This window comes from Sphaerodactylus townsendi, linkage group LG15, assembly GCF_021028975.2.
Source record: "Sphaerodactylus townsendi isolate TG3544 linkage group LG15, MPM_Stown_v2.3, whole genome shotgun sequence".
Taxonomy (NCBI): Eukaryota; Metazoa; Chordata; class Lepidosauria; order Squamata; family Sphaerodactylidae; genus Sphaerodactylus; species Sphaerodactylus townsendi.
In genome coordinates, this window is record NC_059439.1 from 33,862,846 (window position 1) to 33,873,946 (window position 11,101).

The 11,101-nt window shown below is 44.6% G+C and overlaps 1 pseudogene; it reads right to left on the bottom strand.

Moving 5' to 3' along the window:
* Positions 1-2,454: 2,454 nt before the first annotated feature.
* Positions 2,455-8,884, bottom strand: LOC125444359 (annotated as a pseudogene).
* Positions 8,885-11,101: the final 2,217 nt, after the last annotated feature.

The window sequence follows — 11,101 nt, forward strand, 5'->3', positions numbered from 1 at the left end:
TGATCTCTGTCATTTGAAAATCAGTTGTAATCCCAGGAGTTCTCCAGGTTCCACCTGGAAATTGGCAACCATATTCATCAGGATCTGGTCAGAAATAAAAATTATTTCTGAGTTTTGTTGTGGTAAACAGATCTCTGGATCATGTAAACTCAACTTCCGCACTTGCTGAAGGCCGCTTCTAACAATCTTTTTAAATATTTTGTATTCCTGTGAGAGGGACTCATGCAAATCTCCTCAGAATATGAGTGGGTATGGAGAATCCCTTTTGGTTTTTTTTTTTCAAATTTAGGATCCACATTTCCTCCTTAACTCAAAGACTAATTTCACCTGTCGACCTAGGCCGTTTCCTCATTAACGTCATGAAATTTATGCTTTTATTCTTGTTTTCTTTGGTGGCTGCTCCAAGGCATAGGCGTATATTTGGGGGAAATTTTGCTTTTGCTTAATACACTGGTTACATCACATGCTGTATTCACTGCAATCTTTTCTCTTCCAAAGGAGCGTTCTCAGATGTCCAGCTCATTTCTTCTGGACCAGGAATGGTCATACACCGCCCGGAGCTCCTCGGGGGATAGGGCGGTATAAAAATCAGAACAATAAATAAATAAAGGAAGGAAGGAAGGAAGGAAGGAAGGAAGGAAGGAAGGAAGGAAGGAAGGAAGGAAGGAAGGAAGGAAGGAAGGAAGGAAGGAAGGAAGGAAGGAAGGAAGGAAGGAAGGAAGGAAGGAAGGAAGGAAGGAAGGAAGGAAGGAAGGAATACCTGGAGAGAATCTCAACCTGCTGTGCAAAGTGACTGGTTTCTCCATCTCTGATTCAAACTATCTTTGGCACTGGATCCACCAGCCTCCTGGGAAAGGTCTGGAGTGGGCGTCAGGAATGTACCCTCATGATGAAAGACAATGGTACAACCGTTCTCTCAGAAGCCGTGCGACCATGTCTTCAGATGTCTCGAGGAACCAGTTCTCCCTCCGTCTGAACCTTCTGACTGCTTCCGACACGGCTGTGTATTATTGCGCCCGCAGAGACACAGGTCGTTTCCACACTTACCTGGGTGAGGGGTCACTGCGTGCCACTCCCAGTGCGCGTCATTTCTGACATGCACCCAGGCTTCCCCATGAGCGGGGTCATTTCAAAAGGCGCCAGGAATGTCACACGCTGAGGGGGCGTGACAGCGGCAGCGTCGGGGCGGCTGCGTTGTCACTGCCCCTGCAATGGGGAGTGCCGGGGGACCCCGCATTACTTGCCTACAGTAGTGCGAGGCAGAAGGTAAGTGGGAAAACGCCCACAGTGAGAGAAAATCAGCTGAAGGCTTAGCACAAAAAGAGGAAACGGTGTCTGAAATCAAGTTGCTTGTTTTATTGAAAGGCAAAAAGAAAAAAGAAACAAAGGCCGATCCTACACTGCCGCTGCGCCCCGCTGTGAGGGGACTTTTCCTTCAGGGCAGACATGCTCTGTGTTATGACAACGCAGATTCCAGAAGCCCTGCAGATATTGAGAGCAAGGAAACCACAATGTTTTCCCCCCCCTGATTTGAGTGCCTCTGGTCTCTCCAATTCTCCCACTCCTTGCTCTCTTCCTTGGTGCCAGTCATTTCCCCCCACCTACCTGCCCTCAAATTGAGCAGGTGTACTGTCTGGTCACATACTGGTTGTAACGCTTGTTCCCTATGCTTCTTTGTCACAGCTTGGCAGATTGAGCATGGGAATGGATCCTTTTGGGGAAGCAGTCCCCATCAATGGAGGGCGCCAAACAAAGACTTGGGGTTGTGGCAGGCCATTAAGCCACATGGTAAAGCATCAGTGGGAGGCTGGCCTACATCCCCTGGTAGTAAGAAGAGGACCAAATAGAGGCCAGCGATCACATGGGCTCCAAGTTACTTGCCATCCCACTGGGTTCCCCCCCCCCCCTCCGAGCAAGTGTGCTGGGGGTAAGGGTCTCTGGTTGGCAGGCATGCCTCTTGGGTTGGATCCATCTCCGCGCTATGCCTTTGGTCCTATGGTGTTTATAATTTATCTTTTGAATATTAAACAAGTTTCAGCCAGTCATTTTACCAACAAAACAAGTCTGGTGTGTGCCTTATGGCCAGCAAACCAAATTTACTGTCATTTCATTCTTTGCCCAGTAAAAGTAAACATACACTTACAGTAGGCAAAATGAATGCATATGGTGAGTGGAAAAAGTCAGCTAGGAATTGTTCTAGCATAAATTACATAAGTTCACCATAGCACCCCAACTAAACAAACTCTTCTGATCACTAAATAATCACAAGTTAAATCATCTTTCTTCGTCCATAAACATTTGTCACATATTAGTTTTACTTCCTTTCATATGAGTTCAAAACACACACACACAAAACAGACAGCATAAATCTGAGAATACATAGATTTCCAAAACTGATTCTGACACCAATTGTACCGTCTCCCTTTTGTAAACACCCACCCCCCAAAAATAAATTCAATGGGACACTCCGTTTCTTGGTGTTTTCTTCCGTATTAGTTGCTCTCTGTTGTTCAGCTCAGGCCTCAGAAGAATAATGAAGCATTTGGGTGAAAAGATACAAGCCAGTAAGCCAGCACTGGAAGCCAACATGGAGAAGATCTCAACGGCTACCATGTATTTCCCTTTGGTGCTCAGGTAGGTTGGAACAAAAGACAGCCAAACACTACAAAAGATGAGCATGCTAAAGGTGATGAACTTGGCTTCGTTGAAACTATCTGGCAGTTTCCTGGCTGGGAATGCCACGATCAAGCTGATGAAAGAAAGAAGTCCCATGTAGCCCAGGACAATGTAAAACATTACAACAGAGCCTTCATTGCATTCTAGTACAATTTCTCCCATCACTGATTCTTTATTCATAGCTGGGAAAGGGGGAGATTTGACTATCCACACTGTGCAGATGGCTCCTTGAGTAAAGGAACAGAAAAGGACAATGGAGTTGGTCAGTCTTTTCCCCACCCACTTCCTCATGCTTGACCCTGGTTGGGTGGCCATGAAAGCTACCACCACAGTGATGGTTTTGGCCAAGACACAAGACACAGCCACTGAGAAGATAAGACTGAAAGCTGATTGTTGAATGAAACAGGTCATCTTCCTGGGTTGTCCAATAAAGAGCAAAGAACACAAAAAGCAGAGCAAGAGGGAAACAAGGAGAGCAAAGGTGATATCGCGGTTATTGGCCTTAACTATGGGGGTATCTTTGTGCTTAATGAAAATTCCTAACACCGAAGCAGTAACCAAAGAGGACAAAACAGCAACTGACGTCAAAGTGATCCCTAAAGGGTCTTGATATGACAGAAAGCTTATTTTCTTGGGAATACATTGATCATGGTAATTGCTTGGATATTGATCTTCAGGACATTTGAAACACTCATCCATATCTAGAGAGAAAAGGGGAGAAGGCATACGTAAATATGGATCACCGGGCCAACTATCTCCACCTTGTGCAATATGTGCACAATATGTGACATGTTCATGCACTGGCTTCCAGTCGAGTTCCGAATCATTCATAAGGTATGGGTGCTTACCTTTGTTGGGGCCTTACGCAATGGCCTGGGATCCTTCAGCACCTTCGGGACCGCTCTTTACCCATATGTCCCTACATCGCCTCTATGGGGTTTGTTAGAGGCCCACTCTTACTGGTGGTCCCTTAGCCCTCTCGATGATGTGGCTGGTTTCACCCGGGCCAGGGCCTTTTTACAGCCTCTGGCTCCCTGCCCGGTGGAACACTTTACCACTCAGTTATCCGGGACACCCTGCGGATCTTGGAGAGTTCCAAGCAGAGGGCCTGTAAGACCGGAATTGTTCCACCATGCATGCTTAGAGGGGCCGCCACTGATGCCCCCCCCTTCCTCCTTTTCCTTTACACTCTGGGTTCTCCGCTCCTCTGTTTTATTTTCCAGGGTGGATCTATGAAGTTTATGTTTTTACGATTGGACGCCAATGTAACATTATTAATTGCTGTTTTAATGGGGTTTCATTGTAACTATTGTTTTATTGTGTTGTTCACCGCCCAGAGCCCTTCGGGGGAGGGGCGGCATATAAAACCAATTATAAATAAATAAATACAAATGCAGATTTGAGCAACTGTTTCTATGAATGAAGCTGCTATTACTACTGCAGCTGCCCCTACTACTGATAATAATAACATTAACAAAGTGTCAGGATGCCATTCTGTTGGGAGGGGGATTTCTGAAGTGTGCATCTTTGCCTGAAGATGCGCATAGAGCGCCACCAAAATTGCCACCTTAAATGCATACACATCTAAATGTGTGAATGAACATTACTGTAAGGGGAAAACACTGAGGGGTTTTTAGAAGAAGAAGAAGAAGAAGAAGAAGAAGAAGAAGAAGAAGAAGAAGAAGAAGAAGAAGAAGAAGAAGAAGAAGAAGAAGAAGAAGAAGAAGAAGAAGAAGAAGAAGAAGAAGAAGAAGAAGAAGAAGAGGAGGAGGAGGAGGAGTTTGGATTTATATCCCTCCTTTCTCTCCTGCAGGAGACTCAAAGAGGTTTACAATCTCCTTGCCCTTCCCCCCTCACAACAAACACCCTGTGAGGCAGGTGGGGCTGAGAGAGCTCCGAGAAGCTGTGACTAGCCCAAGGTCACCCAGCTGGCATGTGTGGGAGTGTACAGGCTAATCTGAATTCCCCAGATAAGCCTCCACAGCTCAGGTGGCAGAGCTGGGAATCAAACCCGGTTCCTCCAGATTAGATACACGAGCTCTTAACCTCCTACGCCACTGCTGCTTTTAGTTCAACTTCATCCAAAGATTTGAAATCGTATTAGTTTGGGTGACTCAAGACTACAAGGTTCCAAAGGCGTTACAAGTGCTCTGGGTAACTTACAGCTAAATTAATCCTTAACTCAAAGGAACCGCATCACTTGCCTTTCTTGTCTGAAACCTTCCCTTCTGGACATTCCTCACAATCGTAGCAGCAAAACTTCTCCCCTTCTTTCTTTTTCTTCAATTGACCAGGGGAGCAGGGGTCGTTGCATACAGAGAGGGGCACCACCTATCCATAAACATGAAAAAAAGGAGTTTCGGGTGAGACACAATGCATACAGTACGGAATTTCTTCTCAGTAGAGGTATAAATATTTATTTGGAGAACTTATATGCTTCCTTTCCGGAAGCAGGCTGAAGGCAGCTCACCAAGCAGTAAATTCAGGCAAAGAATAACCCAGGGCAAAGACTCCACATAAGCCACATCAACAGCTGAAATGTGATAAACATGGAGCAGTCCTCAGACTAGATGCAGAGCATTAAAAAAATAAATAAAAGAGTGACTTTTTCATTTACCGCCCTTGTTACAATGTATAGATATTCAGTTACTGCCCAAGTTACTGGAGAAAAGATTGACCAAAATCCAAGAAAGGGCTAACGATCATCAGAAGGACAGTCCTCCAAAGGCAAGACACCACCACCCAAAAGGCCCTCAATTTGCTCAGCACCTCCACCCGACCCACAGGTCACAGGCTATAACATGTTTCCATTTACTCCATTCATTCCATTTCCATTTTATCTACTTACCCCACCTACTTACTTTACTTATTTACCTACCTACCATCACCACCTACTCCACTCTGGACCACATTTCCACAGCACCACTTCCATCTACCCATTTCACTGCACCCCACTCACCTACTCCACTCCACTTCCATTCCACAGCACCTTACCTCCATTCTACCTATTCCAATGCACCACCACCACTTCACTTACTCCCCACCACTCCACCACTCCACAGCACCACCTCATTCCACCCCATTCCACGGCACCCCACCACCTTCCACTCCACTCACCACTCCCCATTCCACAGCACTACCATTTCCACAGCACCTACTTCCATTACTCCACAGCACCTGACTTACACCTACCTACACTCACCACTTCCACTCACTTCCACCCCACTCTTCACTTACTCTACCTTACCACTTCCACTTTACATCACTTACTCTACTTACCCCACTCTCATTTACAGCACCCCACTTATTTACTTCCATTTCACTTACCTGCACTTTAACTTACTCTCACTCTACTCTACTTCACTCTACTCTACTCTACTCTACTCTATTTACAGCACTTACTTCATTTACTTATTTACTTCATTTACTATACTTACTTACTTACTTACTTACTTACTTACTTACTTACTTACTTTACTTTCATTTACTTCACTACTACTTACTATTTCTTACTCTACTTATTTATTTACGATAAACCGCCTCTACTCCCAAAAGGGCTCTGCATGTGCACAACCAACAACAATACAATAAAACAATTCGAATAAATCATGAAGAAAGTTAAAAAAATACAAAGCTCTTGTAAAACTATAAAACTACGGCAGCAGCAGTAGCCTTCAATGAATAGTTTGATTAATAATAGAAGATGTCTGGCACCCAACCCCAGTGATCAAACCCTGGGAAGGGAGGGGATTGGCAGATGGTCCAATAGATAGCCAATAGATAGCCAATAGATAGCCAATAGATAGCCAGGATGTTAACAGTTGAGGAGGATGCAGCTCTTCACGTCCCCAATGCCAATCCATCCTCAGAGCAGCAGCTCTCTGAAATGTGCACCAAAAAAAATAGCCACCCCAAAACACAATTTTCAACACAGGGATGTACAATAATCTGGAATGCACACCTGGTCAAAATGAGATTGCCACACAATCTTTTCCTCGTTGATGCTGAAGCCTTCTCCTTGGGAATGACTGGGATCCACACTTCCAACTTTCACTCTGAGGAAAGAACGGTTTGGAACGCGGACTAGGTTTATGAGGGTCAAACCTGCCGCCCCATTTCCCCTTGTTCCCCATTGAATGACAGCATTTCTCCAGCTGAATTGTGCCAAAAATGAAACTCCTTTGAAGAAATAAGGAAGCTGGTTGGTAGAACAAAAAACAGTGGATGGCATTGTTGGATTTCATTCTATACTGGGATTCTTCTAGTCAGGGTCTTCAAGTCTTAGTGTTCTTCTTCAGATAAACATAGAACCATAATTCCCATGAGCCCTACCTCACTGGGCTACCATGCTGAAGGGGCTGTAAGGGAATCTCTCGTAGTCCATGAACATCTGAGGGTCATAGTTTGGAAGACCCATGGTCTAGGTTGTCTAACCTTATACTAATAAGAACATAAGAAGAACATAAGAACAAGCCAGCTGGATCAGACCAGAGTCCATCTTAGTCCAGCTCTCTGCTACTGCAGAGTGGGTTCCAACACCAGGTGCCAATAATACTGGTAGCTCACATGAAGAATGTGAACGCTTAATGTACGCCTCATGGCTGTTGCTCCATCACCTGGTCTGTTGAGTGCATTTGCAAAATCTCAGATCAAGGAGGATCAAGATTGGTAGCCATATAAATCGACTTTCCTCCTCCATAAATCTGTCCAAGCCCCTTTTAAAGCTGCTATCATCCAGGTTGAGTGGCCATCACCACCCTCCCCTGTGGCAGGCATATTCCAAACACCAATCACATCACTGTGTGAAGAAGTGTTTCTATTAGTCCTAATTCTTCCCCCCAGCATTTTCAATGAATGCCCCCTGGTTCTAGTATTGTGAGAAAGAGAGAAGTAAATTTATCTCTACAACATTTGAGCTGAGATTGCAATGCCTTAACAGTCCAGGGTGCTCGAGCAACAGCCTAGAAGGCCATTGTCCCTGCATGTGAGCTCCCAAAGGCACCTGGTGGGCCACTGCTAGTAGCAGAGAGAGCTGGGACTAGATGGACTCTGGTCTGATCCAGCTGGCTTGTTCTTATGTTCTTATGTTCTTATACTGGAGCAACAGCCGAGAAGGCCATTGCTTTCACATCCTGCATGTGAGCTCCCAAAGGCACCTGGTGGGCCACTGCGAGTAGCAGAGAGCTGGACTAGATGGACTCTGGTCTGATCCAGCTGGCTTGTTCTTATGTTCTTATGTTCTTATGTTCTTAACATTTTCTACCCCATGCATAATTTTATAGACTTCAATCCTATCCCTCCTCAGACGTCTCCTCTCCAAACTAAAGAGTCCCAAATGCTGCAGCCTCTCCTCATAAGGAAGGTGCTTATTCATGACAATAATGCTGTTTCATTGTGAGGGTATTACCTGCCAAGGATGGAGATCTTCAAGTTCAACCTTTTCAGCATGTGTTGTTGCCCTGTGTTTAGATTTAGATGTGTACATGGCATGCAATGCATGGGCCACAGCATAGACAGCATTATAGATACTGTAGCTGTCTCCGGTCATGTGCATTTCAAAAACAGATGCAGGGAGATCTTCCAATCTCTCTTCTCCAGAACATGTCTCCTCAACATTCAGTGGTTCCTGAGGATCTTGAAGTGGACAGTAGAAAGCTTGCTCCCAGAATTCCTTGACAAAGCCATCCATTTGTGCCTGATACGGTTTCACATTCTGGAGATATTTCTGGAAGCCTGGAATCTCGTTCAAATGAACTGTGAAGGAAATGGCACCTTGGAAAAACTGGAAACCAATTCCTCTTTGAATGCCTGTTGTTGCAAAATCAATCTGGCCTGTCATAATCCACACCTTCTCATACAATGTGTTTTCTTTATAGTCAGGAATTCCTAGATGCACAAAAGTGTTGAGTGTTACAATAGCCAAAGAATCCCCATAGATGATAAATGTATCGGCTTTGGTATCTACGAAAGGTCTATGTACGTTTGTGAAAAAAACATAAAGGTCGTCCATGCTATTCCAATTGGCTTGCTTTACTAATCTTTCTGTGACAGCCAAACATATTCCATAGTTGGAAAGCAATGGTTCCATCATCTTCAGAAAATGTTCTCCATTCTCGTCTTCCAACACTAAGAGCCCTACCCAATTCCATCCAAAATGGAGAAGCAACTGGATAATCCCCATATATTGATGGGATTCATTTGGGACCATGCGGTAAAACCGAGGGAACTTTTTCACATCCGTCTCCTTGAGGGCGAAGGAACCATATGAGAGCTAAGAAGAAACATTGAAAAAAACTTACAGAGCAGTTAGAAGACTGGATATAAGTTCACTGGTAGAATATATGTGATCTCGGGTGCAAACGATGACATCTCCACTTAAAAGTGGTAAGGTAGAAGAAAATACATTTCTGCATCTGAGATTCCTGATATCCATTGCCAGTAATAGCTATATGGCCCAATGGTTTGACTTGGTACATAACGTGAAGTTTCAAGGGAAAAAAACCCCTCCCCATAAAAATACTAGTAGAGACTCGCTGACTGGACCAATGGTCTGAATTTGTCTGTACTTGGACTTCTTTGATCAGGCCTGTTTAGTATTATTTCCAAGATACCCCATATGTCCCCACTAGACCTCTGCACTCAGCAGAGGCCAATTTACTGAGAGTCCCTGGCCCCTCAATGATGCGGCTGGCCTCCACTCGGGCCAGGACCTTTACAGCCCTGGCCCCTGCCTGGTGGAACACTCTTCCTCCAGCTGTCTGGGCCCTGCGGGATCTTGGTGATTTCCACAGAGCCTGTAAGACGGAGTTGTTCCGCCGGGCTTTTGGAGTGTCCAGCCGCTGAAAGTGCCCCCCTCCCTTCCATCCTCTCATGGAAATTTGGGTTCATTTATCATCTACAGAACCCACCCTTTCTTCTCTCCTCTCAGGAGGGTTTAAGAAGGATTTTAACGGGCATTGTTATATATTAATTGCTGCATTTTAATTTATATTTTGGAGAGATTATTGTATTTGATTTTATGTTTATTTGTATTTGAATTTTTTATGTTGTTCATCAGTCAGAGTTTCTTCGGGATTGGGCGGTATATAAGTTTGAAAAATAAATTAAATAAATAAAGAAATAAAAAGTTCAGACTCTGCTATATTTAAGACAGGTAGATCGTGGGAAATAAATCTGTTTAAAAGTAATTCAACTCCCCTGTATATCCCTGCTCTCTCCCCGGCACATATTGGAAGACACCTTCCTTTTTTACTGGTTTTGTTTGAATGAATCACCATACCTTCTACAAAACTACAACGCCACTCACAGGACGGCAGTAACGTAAGTTGTAAAATCATGCAGGTCTCTGCAAATGGATATAATACCTGTGGAGTCTTGTGAAGACCTAAGATGTCTGCTATGCAGAAGGAGGTATCGAAACCAAGTCCCCCAATGGCCGCTATGGGGTATCTCTGAGTGTCACATTTGTAGTTGGGCACAAACCTCTGTGATTTGGACAGGAGATCTAAAGTGGTGCGATAAGTCAGCCTCGCATCATAGTAGCTGTCGGAATGCAAACCCTAAAGGGTGACATTGGGTAAGAGCCTCGATCTCAAGCTTGATTTCCCACTTGGATAGCAAAATGCCATGACTAAGCTGTGCTGATAGAACTTGGTCACCATTCTGTAAAAGAGAGTTAAATGTGATTGAATGGAAATATCTCGATACAATGCAGTAAGGCTTTTGTACTCAATGCCTGGCTTGGGTTCCTTATCATCACCCAAGAAGAAGAGAAATATGCTGCTTTTCTTCATAATATTCTTCTTTAAGGTTAATGAGCATTTTAAGAACATAAGAACATAAGAACAAGCCAGCTGGCTCAGACCAGAGTCCATCTTCCTCCAGGGTCCAGCCCCTCTGCTACTCGCAGTGGCCAACCAGGTGCCTTTGGGAGGTCCCATGCAGGAGGTGAAAGCAATGGCCTTAAGAACATAAGAAAGAGCCAGGTGGATCAGACCAGAGTCCATCTAGTCCAGCTCTCTGCTACTCGCAGTGGCCCACCAGGTGCCTTTGGGAGCTCACATGCAGGATGTGAAAGCAATTTTCTCCTTCAGCTCACATCACAAGGATGATGATTAAAATTGTCTGTGCTTTTCACACACATGATATGATCCAAATTTCAGTCCAGTTGCATCTCTAAGCAGGCTTAGAGACAGCTTCTACTCTAGAGCTGTGGCTATGCTGAACTCTGTGGCTTTGTGTTGATGTGTTTCGGGCTGTGTAGGGATGGGTGGAGGAAGGGGAAAGGGAGGATGGGGTATGAGTCTGAAATTGTGTGCATCGAGGAATGCTGCTGTAAATTTTGTTGTGCGTGCACAATGACAATAAAATGCTTATGCTTTTCTTACAGAACGACACAATTTCCCAGGGTATAAGCTTTCATGAG